Source organism: Rutidosis leptorrhynchoides, chromosome 2 (assembly GCF_046630445.1).
Source record: "Rutidosis leptorrhynchoides isolate AG116_Rl617_1_P2 chromosome 2, CSIRO_AGI_Rlap_v1, whole genome shotgun sequence".
Classification (NCBI taxonomy): domain Eukaryota; kingdom Viridiplantae; phylum Streptophyta; class Magnoliopsida; order Asterales; family Asteraceae; genus Rutidosis; species Rutidosis leptorrhynchoides.
Window position 1 is genome coordinate 588,417,784 of NC_092334.1, and position 10,165 is coordinate 588,427,948.

The following is a 10,165-nucleotide window of genomic DNA, read 5'->3' on the forward strand; positions in this document are numbered from 1 at the left end:
CGTCGTTAGTTGACGTTAACGAATAAAGTCACTATATCAAAACGCGTATGAGTAATATAAAGGACAAGATTTTTTTTCTTATTTTAACTTTTAAGATTTACTTTTAATAAAAATACAAACTACTTTTTCTTATTTTAACTTTTAAGATTTACTTTTAATAAAAATACAAACTACTTTTCTTATTTTAACTTTTAAGATTTACTTTTAATAAAAATACAAACTACTTTTTCTTATTTTAACTTTTAAGATTTACTTTTAATAAAAATACAAACTACTTTTTCTTATTTTAACTTTTAAGATTTACTTTTAATAAAAATACAAACTATTTTTTTCTTATTTTAACTTTTAAGATTTATTTTTAAGAATAAACATTAGTATGCATGAAATAAATAATGATTAATTGCATAAGTAATCATAAATGTTAGATAATATATAAAGACCCCATCGTATTCGTATTGATCGGAATTAATCTCGACCCATGGTACCGTGTTGTCAAATGACGTGTTGCGTACATAAAGTACCGTGTTGTCAAATGACGTGTTGCGTACAATCATGAGGTCTTATTAACATAAATATAAATGTTAATGAAGTTAATAAGAGTTAGATTACAGAAAATATAATTCAGGCGGTATAACCGACCACATATAACTTAAATAACATAAATATAAATGTTAGTGAAGTTAATAAAAGTTAGATTACAGAAATATAATTCAGGCGGTATAACCAACCATATATAACTTAAATAACATAAATATAAATGTTAGTGAAGTTAATAAAAGTTAGATTACAGAAATATAATTCAGGCGGTATAACCGACCATATATAACTTAAATAACATAAATATAAATGTTAGTGAAGTTAATAAAAGTTAGATAATTTCTTACCTTGATTAGTGACGTGTGCTTGCTTAGATAAACCTTGATTATACGGAGTACTTCGTGCTGATAACGTGTTATATTTCAGTAGGCTTATAACTACCTTTAGTGGCCTGGTTCAATATATTCAAATTGAAAGAACCAATAAAAGAGAGATGTGTTGTAGAAGATATAGGAGAGAAAGAGGTTGAAGAGGTGTGATGTATTTAATGTATTTGTATATTTTTGTAACTTACATTATGCACATATATATAGTACAAATTTTACTATCCATATTTGACTAATTACCATCCATATTTAACTACTAAATTTACAATATATATATATATATATATATATATATATATATATATATATATATATATATATATATATATATATATATCATTTATTACAAAATATTACTTACTTATTAATTATTAATAAATTTATTGTATTAATACGATATATCGGGAGTTATAAACTACTTGTTTAAATATAAATTATAAATTATAATATATAAATTATAAATTATAAAATGGGAAATGTGAATATAGTAGTGTTACTCATGTAACCTTAAAAAACAAACTCACATTCCTATGTTGTTTAACCTCAAATCAGAAAATCTAGTATAACACTATAACCTCATACGCTCTCACGTTTTCTTGCACCACATACGTATGGCTCTTATTCCTTGTTCACCAATTCCATTTACTCTCAATCCAAATGGTTTGTGAATCAATCGTTTTCATTGATTTTATTCGATTAGTTTTCAATTTCAATAGATAGACAACTACACGAGCATAATCATTCCCCGTGATCGTGTACATACACCCTCATGTTCTATTTCTACAATAAATCAATTCCTTTTTAGGTGCTTGGACTCGCACATCCATTTACTACTTTCTATTGATGATGACGACGACGACGGCCGATGACCAAGAAGATGGTTTTTCAATGTCCGTACACAATGTAACAACATAGTATGTTACTCCGTATTAATCTTGAGATGCACTGTATTGTCGGTACGTTTAATTTAAAAAAAAAAAAATTATAAAACTCACGAACAAGATCGGGATAAACACGAAAATTGTTTACCATATAGAGTGATCAATATAAACATCAAATTCAAGAAACCTATAAGATTCACGAACCTACAATATAGAGTGCATTGATCAATATCAACAAATGGTAACACTCAGCAATACTACTTTACCTTGTATAATTTGGGAGCAAAAAGTAGATTTTTTATGTTGGGAATCAGGAAATTTTGTGTGTTTTTTACCTTATAGAAAGTATGGGTTTAAAACCTGATGTGCCAAATCCAGATTCATTATTTTCTGAAAAACTCAGATATGTCAAATCCGGCTTACCGGTAAGGCACAAGTCGCAAACAAAGAACTGGTCGACTATTGCCATGCAAGACAAAGCCAAATCTGTGAAGTACAGCCTAGATGTGTTATGGACAAAGACGAATCTCTCAGATCCGGATATACATGTTTTATAAAAAAAATTGCATAAACGTACCTAAACTACACACACACTTTATATACACACCGTATAGTTAAAATTTTCTTATAATCATCGCTCACATCCCTAGCAAGAGAATAATTTTTTCTTAGATTTCTTCAATTTTATTTATTTATTTATTTTTATTTTTTTTGTAAATTTAAAAGTTAAAGTTTATTTATTTTCTATTTTCTATAACATTAAAATTGATTGAAGATCGATAATTAAAGAGTAATGATATATTCAACATCCATTTTTACTATATCTATCATAAAACATGCATTAACATATTGTAATGTACAATTTATCAAATGCAGTAGATGTAGTAAAAAAGAGGTTGGATATATGATTACCCACCGACTCTCGTAAAGGAAAGTAAATATCCTACTCCTTATAAATATGGGTATTAAAATAAGCAAACCCATCGTTAAAACAAAGCCCTCACACGAAAAAACCGATTCATCGGCGTCTATGGAGAAACCACAATAGAATTAGGAGAAACAATCCATACAGATCCACATATACGGAACTATAAATTAGGGTTTCTCCTTCGAATTTCTGTTTTTTACTAAAACCTGCAGCAGCAGCAGCAACAACAAAAACAAATTGTTGTACAAAATCTAAACAGCGAAGATGAGGATAATGATAAAGGGCGGTGTTTGGAAAAACACCGAAGATGAAATCCTAAAAGCCGCTGTTATGAAGTACGGTAAGAATCAATGGGCTCGTATTTCGTCCCTGCTTGTTCGTAAATCGGCTAAACAATGTAAAGCTAGGCGGTATGAATGGCTTAATCCCTCAATCAAAAAGGTAAATATACCAAATATTATTTAATAATCTTAATGAATGTGTACATATAATATTTTATTCAATTAATTAATATAGAAAACAATTATTGAACAATATACGAACTAATGGATCTATATAGAAATCTTTTAGTGTCAAGTGCATTTATACAAACTTTCAATCAATGAAATTGCAGATAGGTTTGAATATCTGGAATACCTAGGTTAGTGCCATAGTTAAGAGAACGGAATATGTATGAAACACAATTCACAGTTAGTGCTAGATGGGATGAATTACCGTTTATGTGTGTAGTACTTAGGCTCTGTTCCAGAGTTGATTTTTGTGAAACCATTATCTCAGTGTTGCTATTGTGGGTTTGGTTGAATGCTAACTGAATTTCAACTTTTACTTAGAATCTGATTCTAAAGAAGTGTTAAAAACGTTAGTTATGAGCCAATGTGGTAATGAGATAATAACCGTTTTTCAGATGTTTTGGCAAGTGGTACTAACCTTTGATTATATGTTCCTTTTTCCTTATCTGTTACTATTGCTAAACAAATTAATTACATTCATTTATGCTTTAGACTAGCTTTCTTTCTGTAAGGTATTGTGTTTAGCTGATTACTTTATCTGTTAGCTCGGCATGATTTAGCTCTTTGAACTTCTTGCTTCTTGTTTATAGACTATTTGTTACTCGTATATTTTCAGTTATTTATATGCCTAATGCCTATCGTTTGTGAACCTGTACAGACTGAGTGGACCAGAGAAGAAGATGAAAAGCTGCTTCATTTGGCTAAGTTAATACCCACTCAATGTAGAACAAGTGCTCCAATCGTAGGTCGAACACCGTCCCAATGTCTTGAACGATATGAAAAACTGCTCGATGTAGCTTGTGCAAAGGATGAAAGTTACGAACCCGTTGACGATCCTAGAAAATTGCGTCCCGGGGAGATCGATCCGAACCCAGAATCAAAGCCCGCACGACCCGACCCGGTTGATATGGATGAGGATGAAAAAGAAATGCTTTCTGAAGCACGGGCCCGTTTAGCCAATACCAAGGGCAAAAAGGCCAAAAGAAATGCTAGGGAAAAGCAACTTGAAGAGGCTCGAAGGCTCACTTTTTTACAAAAGAGGAGAGAATTGAAGGCTGCTGGAATCGGTAACATTCATATTAAAAGGAAGCGAAAGGGGATCGATTATAATGCCGAAATCCCGTTTGAAAAGCGGACCCCACCTGGTTTTTATGATGTGGCAGATGAAAATTCAGTAGTTGAACAACCTACGTTTCCAACCACTATTCAGGATTTGGAAGGTGAAAGACGGGCTGATAAGGAGGCCCGTTTGAGAAGACAAGATATTGCAAGGAACAAAATTGCACAGCGACAAGATGCTCCATCGGCTATATTACAAGCGAATAAGATGAACGATCCGGAAAACGTCAGAAAAAGACCTAAAATGAACCTTCCGACACCACAAATTCCTGATTATGAGTTAGAACATATTGCAAAAATTAGTCTTCCCGCTTTAAGTGAAGAACTTTCAGAAGGAAGTGGGGCTACACGTGCTCTCTTAGCTGATTATACTCAAACGCCACGTCACACAATGACCCCACTGAGGACCCCACATAGGAATCAAGATGCTATTATGATGGAGGCTGAAAACCAGGCCCGGTTACGTTTATCTCAGACTCCATTACTTGGTGGTGAAAATCCTGATTTACACCCTTCAGATTTTTTAGGTGTCGCCCCGAAAAAAACCGAGATTCAAACCCCGAACCCGATTCTAACACCTTCGGCTATATCATTGTCAACTCCTGGTCTGACACCTAGACTTGGTCAACCGTTTGGTGTCACGCCGAAAGGTACTCCAATACGCGACGAGCTTCGTATTAATGAAGAAATGGAAACGCACGATAGTACAAAAACGGATACGAGACGAAATGTGAGGTCCGGTTTGACTGGTCTTCCACAGCCAAAAAAACGAGTATCAGATAGTTGTTCAACCGGTTCCAGAAGATAATGAAGAACTAGATGAAAAAATGGAAGAGGATATGTCTGATCAAATTGCTAGGGAAAAGGCTGAGGAAGAAGGTAAGTTGCAGGCGTTAACTAAAAAGTGGTCGAGAGTTTTGCAACGGGAGTTACCTAGACCACCTGGGGGGTCCGTTGACCTGTTACGGAACTCTTTAATAAGAGGTAATGAAGATAAGAGTTTGTTTGTTCCGCCTACGTTGATTGAACAGGTGGATGAAATGATATGGAAGGAGCTTTTGTGTTTACTGGAGCATGATAATGTGAAGTATCCTGTTGATGAAAAGATGCAGAAGGAGAAAAAGAGAGGAAACAAGCGTGCTGGTGCGAAATCTGTTTCGGTTCCCATTATAGAGGGATTTGATGTGGATGAACTAAAAGAGGTAATTAATTACTTAATTTTGTTATATTTATGTTTACTTTCTTTAAATGTGCATGCAGATAAGCTAGAAAATATCTCCAGTGTTAGCTAATGTTTAATACTTTGCAAACACTTCTTGGACAGTTGTTGATCTGTTACTTAACAAACTGCAAACACACATGTATGCATACGCGGATACACGTATGTCCACACAGACACAAACGTATAAATCATTGTATTCATTTTTCTTACATGCGTAGGCAATTATTTCCATTCTCACCTCTGCTTAAAAAAGAATAATTGTTGTGTAAATGGGTAATAACAGTTTGACAAGATCGCTACTTGGGCACTCGGTCAAGACTTTTTCGGGAGTAATCGGAAACTCGGGGATTATTTGGATGTTGACCAAGTTTGACTTTGACAATGTTGACTGAGTTTGACCAAATTTTGACTGATTACTCGGCCCAAACTCTTTTTCCACGTTCTGCAACCTTGCAGTTTAATATAATGGATGAACATTCTTTGGTATAATGACACTACATTTTCCACATGTTCAGTTCCAATAAAGTAACATACTACATGCATAAGCTGTTAAGATTCGTGTGTTTGCACATCTACAACAACCCAGTTTTATTAATTTTTGTCGTTGTCTTTTAACAATTGAATCTTACAGGCCGATCAAATGATTAAAGAAGAGTCACAACTTTTGCGCGTTGCAATGGGCCATGAGGAGGAAGATATTGACGAATTTGTTGAAGCACATCGAACATGCTTAAATGACATCATGTTCTTCCCCAGCCGCAATACATATTGTCTCTCTAGTGTTGCTGGAAATTCAGAAAAGCTTACTGCTTTACAGGATGAGTTTGATAATGTAAAGAATAGAATGGATGACGTTACAAGAAAAGCACAACGTCTCGAGCAAAAAGTAAAAGCTCTTACAAATGGCTATCAGGTGAGATAACTATTTCTTGTTCTAGTTTCTTCATTCAGTTACTATCTTTACCAACATTTATCTTAATCAGAGGTGGCAAGATGGGTCATATGGGTAACGGGTCAAACTGGGCCATGCTGAACTCGTTCAGGCAGGATCTTTTTGTTTACTTTTAGTGACTTTTTAATAGTTTTAATATGAATGTCACTCAACAGTTATATTATCTTTACCAACACTTGTCTTAATCAGAGGTGGCAAGATGGGTGGTATGGGTAAGGGGTCAAAATGGGCCATGTTGAACTCGTTCAGGCGGGATCTTTCTGTTTATTTTTAGTGACTTTTAATAGTTTTAATATAAATGTCACTCAACAGTTTGTCATGCAAATGTTATAATTTCTGCTGGCAACTGTTTAAATCTATTTTTACTAATATGTTATTAATTACATGCAGATACGAGCTGCAAATGTTTGGTCACAAGTAGAGGCAGCCTTCAAACTGATGGATACCGCTGAAACAGAGTATGAATGCTTTCGAGCATTACAAAGACGAGAGCAGTTAGCAGCATCCACTCGTATTAATAGCATCTGGGAAGATGTGCAAAAGCAAAAAGAATTAGAAAAAACTTTTCAAAATCGATATGGTGATCTGCTTCCAGACCAAGAACGAATCCACAACCTTATGGAAAAGTAAAGACGAGGCAAAATTACAGGAAGAAATTGCTGAGGCGGCAGTTGCAAAAATGGAAGAAGTTGTGTCTGACGTGCAGGTTGAGGATGCAAATCAGAGCGTTGATTTAAAAGTGGATGATGAATCTGATATTGAACAGAGGGTTGGTCCATCTGAAACTGATGCTGACCAATCTGTGGTTGATGTCCCTGTAAAAAACAGCGAGGCTGAAACTAATGAGTGTAAAACGAGCACAGATGAGCCCATTATTCAAGAGGTAAACGAGGAATAAATGTCTGTCAAGCTAATTTGGTAACTGATTGTGTTATCTCTTTGCATGATTACACTAACGCAAGACTAACTTGACGCTGCCTTGTATCTAGTGTGGCCACAATGATCCGCTCGTACTTTGGTGTTATTGATTCTAGGCTTGTACCATTGAGAAATGTATTTTACAATTATTTTTGTATCAGTAGCATGCTAATTTAACTATATATTTAACGATAATGAGCTTTTTTCCGGCTCTGAATGCTTTGAGATGTGCATTAATCTTCTTTGCGAAAGACAGTGATGCAGAACTCAGAATTACTTGGCGAGTAGTCTGTCAAAACTCGGGAGTACTCGGAAAATTTATCAAAATCGGTCAAAGTCAAATTTGGTCAACATTTGAGTACTCCCCGAGTTTCTGAGAATTCCCTAGGAAGTCTTGACTGAGTACTACTGTACTACTAGAGTAGCGATTTTGCAACCTTGTCAAAATATGTTGACTTCACTTTGTGGTTTCATTGCATGATTTTTCTAGACAAACTTTTCATGACGATGGTCTTGTTGTTCGACTTGTCCATGGGCATTGTATTCCGACGTTTCTTCGAATAATTTGAGTTTTGAATCAAGTAGAATGAGTCTACATTAATGGCCGCTGAAACTAACGCAAAGATCTTTCAGTCTTTGTCATACTAGTGAGAAGTAATGATCATTTTGTAACACTCCAGCTATTAGCAAAAAGCTACTTGGACTTGATATAAAGGTAATGTATAGATCAGTTACAGACTTGGTATTGGTGTATCTACCGTATTTGGTGCAGCTGCCTTTTATAAATTTGTCTAAAAGGAGATATATAAAAATAAAAATTTATATTTAATGTCATATTATAAACTCAGTACATTTAGACCATCTTTATCCTTGAAGGGGATGATGAGCGTGTTGCTGGGTGGGGTGGGGTGGGGTTTTGATGAGCGTGCTGCCATACCGGTGTATAATGAGGTGGAGTGTTAAGTGGCGTGTTGAGTGATGTGTTAAAATCTGATTGGAAGTTAGGTGAAAAGGGGGATAAAAATTAATTAAAAATGAGAAAAAAGGCAACACGCCTACAAAATGTTCGGTGCTCACTTGAAGCACGCCTTCGGCACACGAAGCAGCACACCAAGGTTAAAGGCGTGTTGGCCAACACATGACCCAACACGCCATGGTTAAAGAGGGTCTTACTATAAATATATTAGCAACCTACTTTTTATATCCCAAGCAAGAAAATTTAGGATTCTGCACACAAGAGTGTACCATTAGCGAATAATAATAATAATCTATCTATATTTCTATTAAAATCCTATAATGATGATGTCATTATTAAGCTATTTTCTTTGTTAAGAAAAAATCAAAAATAAAAAGAAAAAAAATCTAAGTCATCTTCATGATATCATTAACATTAATTAAATATTTTATTATTTATTTAAGATTTTTATCATATATACCCTTTTTAAATTTAATAATAACATATTTACCCACTTAAATATGATTATATCATATGAGCCCATTTTAAACATACAAACTCATCATATTTACTTATTTATTCACTCTTAATGTGTACGTCTTTATGCCCTAATTTTTTTAGCGACAATTATTCATGCTTGCTTTTTCTTCTTCTCCGAGCTATGTACTATGATATCAACTACCATAATCGATACATGCTAATCATCTAATTCTCCTCAACGGTATAAAGTTAATATAAGGTGAGAATACATAATGTGATCACTATTAGTTATCTTTATATATCTTTAGCTGACTGGAATTTTTTTTATTGTTGTTAATTTCTCTTAATTGATAGGCTATAAATCACGTTTCGTCAAAAAATTGATATGTATATCTAACTAATTACGATTGTTTACTTCTTTTGCTCACATCACCAGTAGCACTTCAGTAATTGTTTTGACCAACAATATGATGAGATAACAATACTGATTTACATACATATACAACGTTATTGTTTTTCTTTTTATTTTTTGATTTTTTCTTAACAAAGAAAATAACCTAATAATGACATCATCATTATAGGATTTTAATAGAAACTATAGATTTCAATGAATCAGAAGAGGCTATTCTGAAGATGGAAGATTTCTGATTGGTGGAGAATGAATTTAGTGAAATTTTCTAAAACTTTGTGCAAAAAGTAACTGGATACTTGTAGTCGGACGGAGGGAGTATTATTATATTATTATTATTATTATTCAAATATAGGTTTTCTTTACAGGATTAATTACGTTACATATGTATGCGAAATATATGTCTCAATAAAATGTTGTAATATAAATTTTATGATAAGAAAAATAATAATTGTGATCAAAATTGAAATTAAGTGGTGAGAGAATAAATGTAGTTCAATTATTTTGACTAAGTTAAGTATATCAATACGTTTGTAAAAACAATGACAAGTTTCTTAGTCGAAATATGTGGTTCCACGGGTCATTAAACTAAATGACTTTAGCATTTACGTTCACTTAATACATAAAACACATCGTTAAACTGTTTCATTTAAACGAACCCGTAATTTCACGGGTCATTTCACTAGTAATAATAATATATAATAATAATAACATTATATAAATCATGAAAAATAATCTGACTTGTCATCTCCTAATCCCTCCTCTAATCACACAGCTGAGGTGTAAATTACACAATTAAACTTAATTAATACTACTAATTAATCTAATTAAATTACACCTGGAGAAACTACACGGGACTAAACTACCGA

The 10,165-nt window shown here is 33.4% G+C and overlaps 1 pseudogene; it reads left to right on the forward strand.

Moving 5' to 3' along the window:
* The first annotated feature begins 2,996 nt into the window (after nucleotides 1-2,996).
* Nucleotides 2,997-7,674, forward strand: LOC139889896 (cell division cycle 5-like protein; annotated as a pseudogene).
* The last annotated feature ends 2,491 nt before the right edge of the window (nucleotides 7,675-10,165 follow it).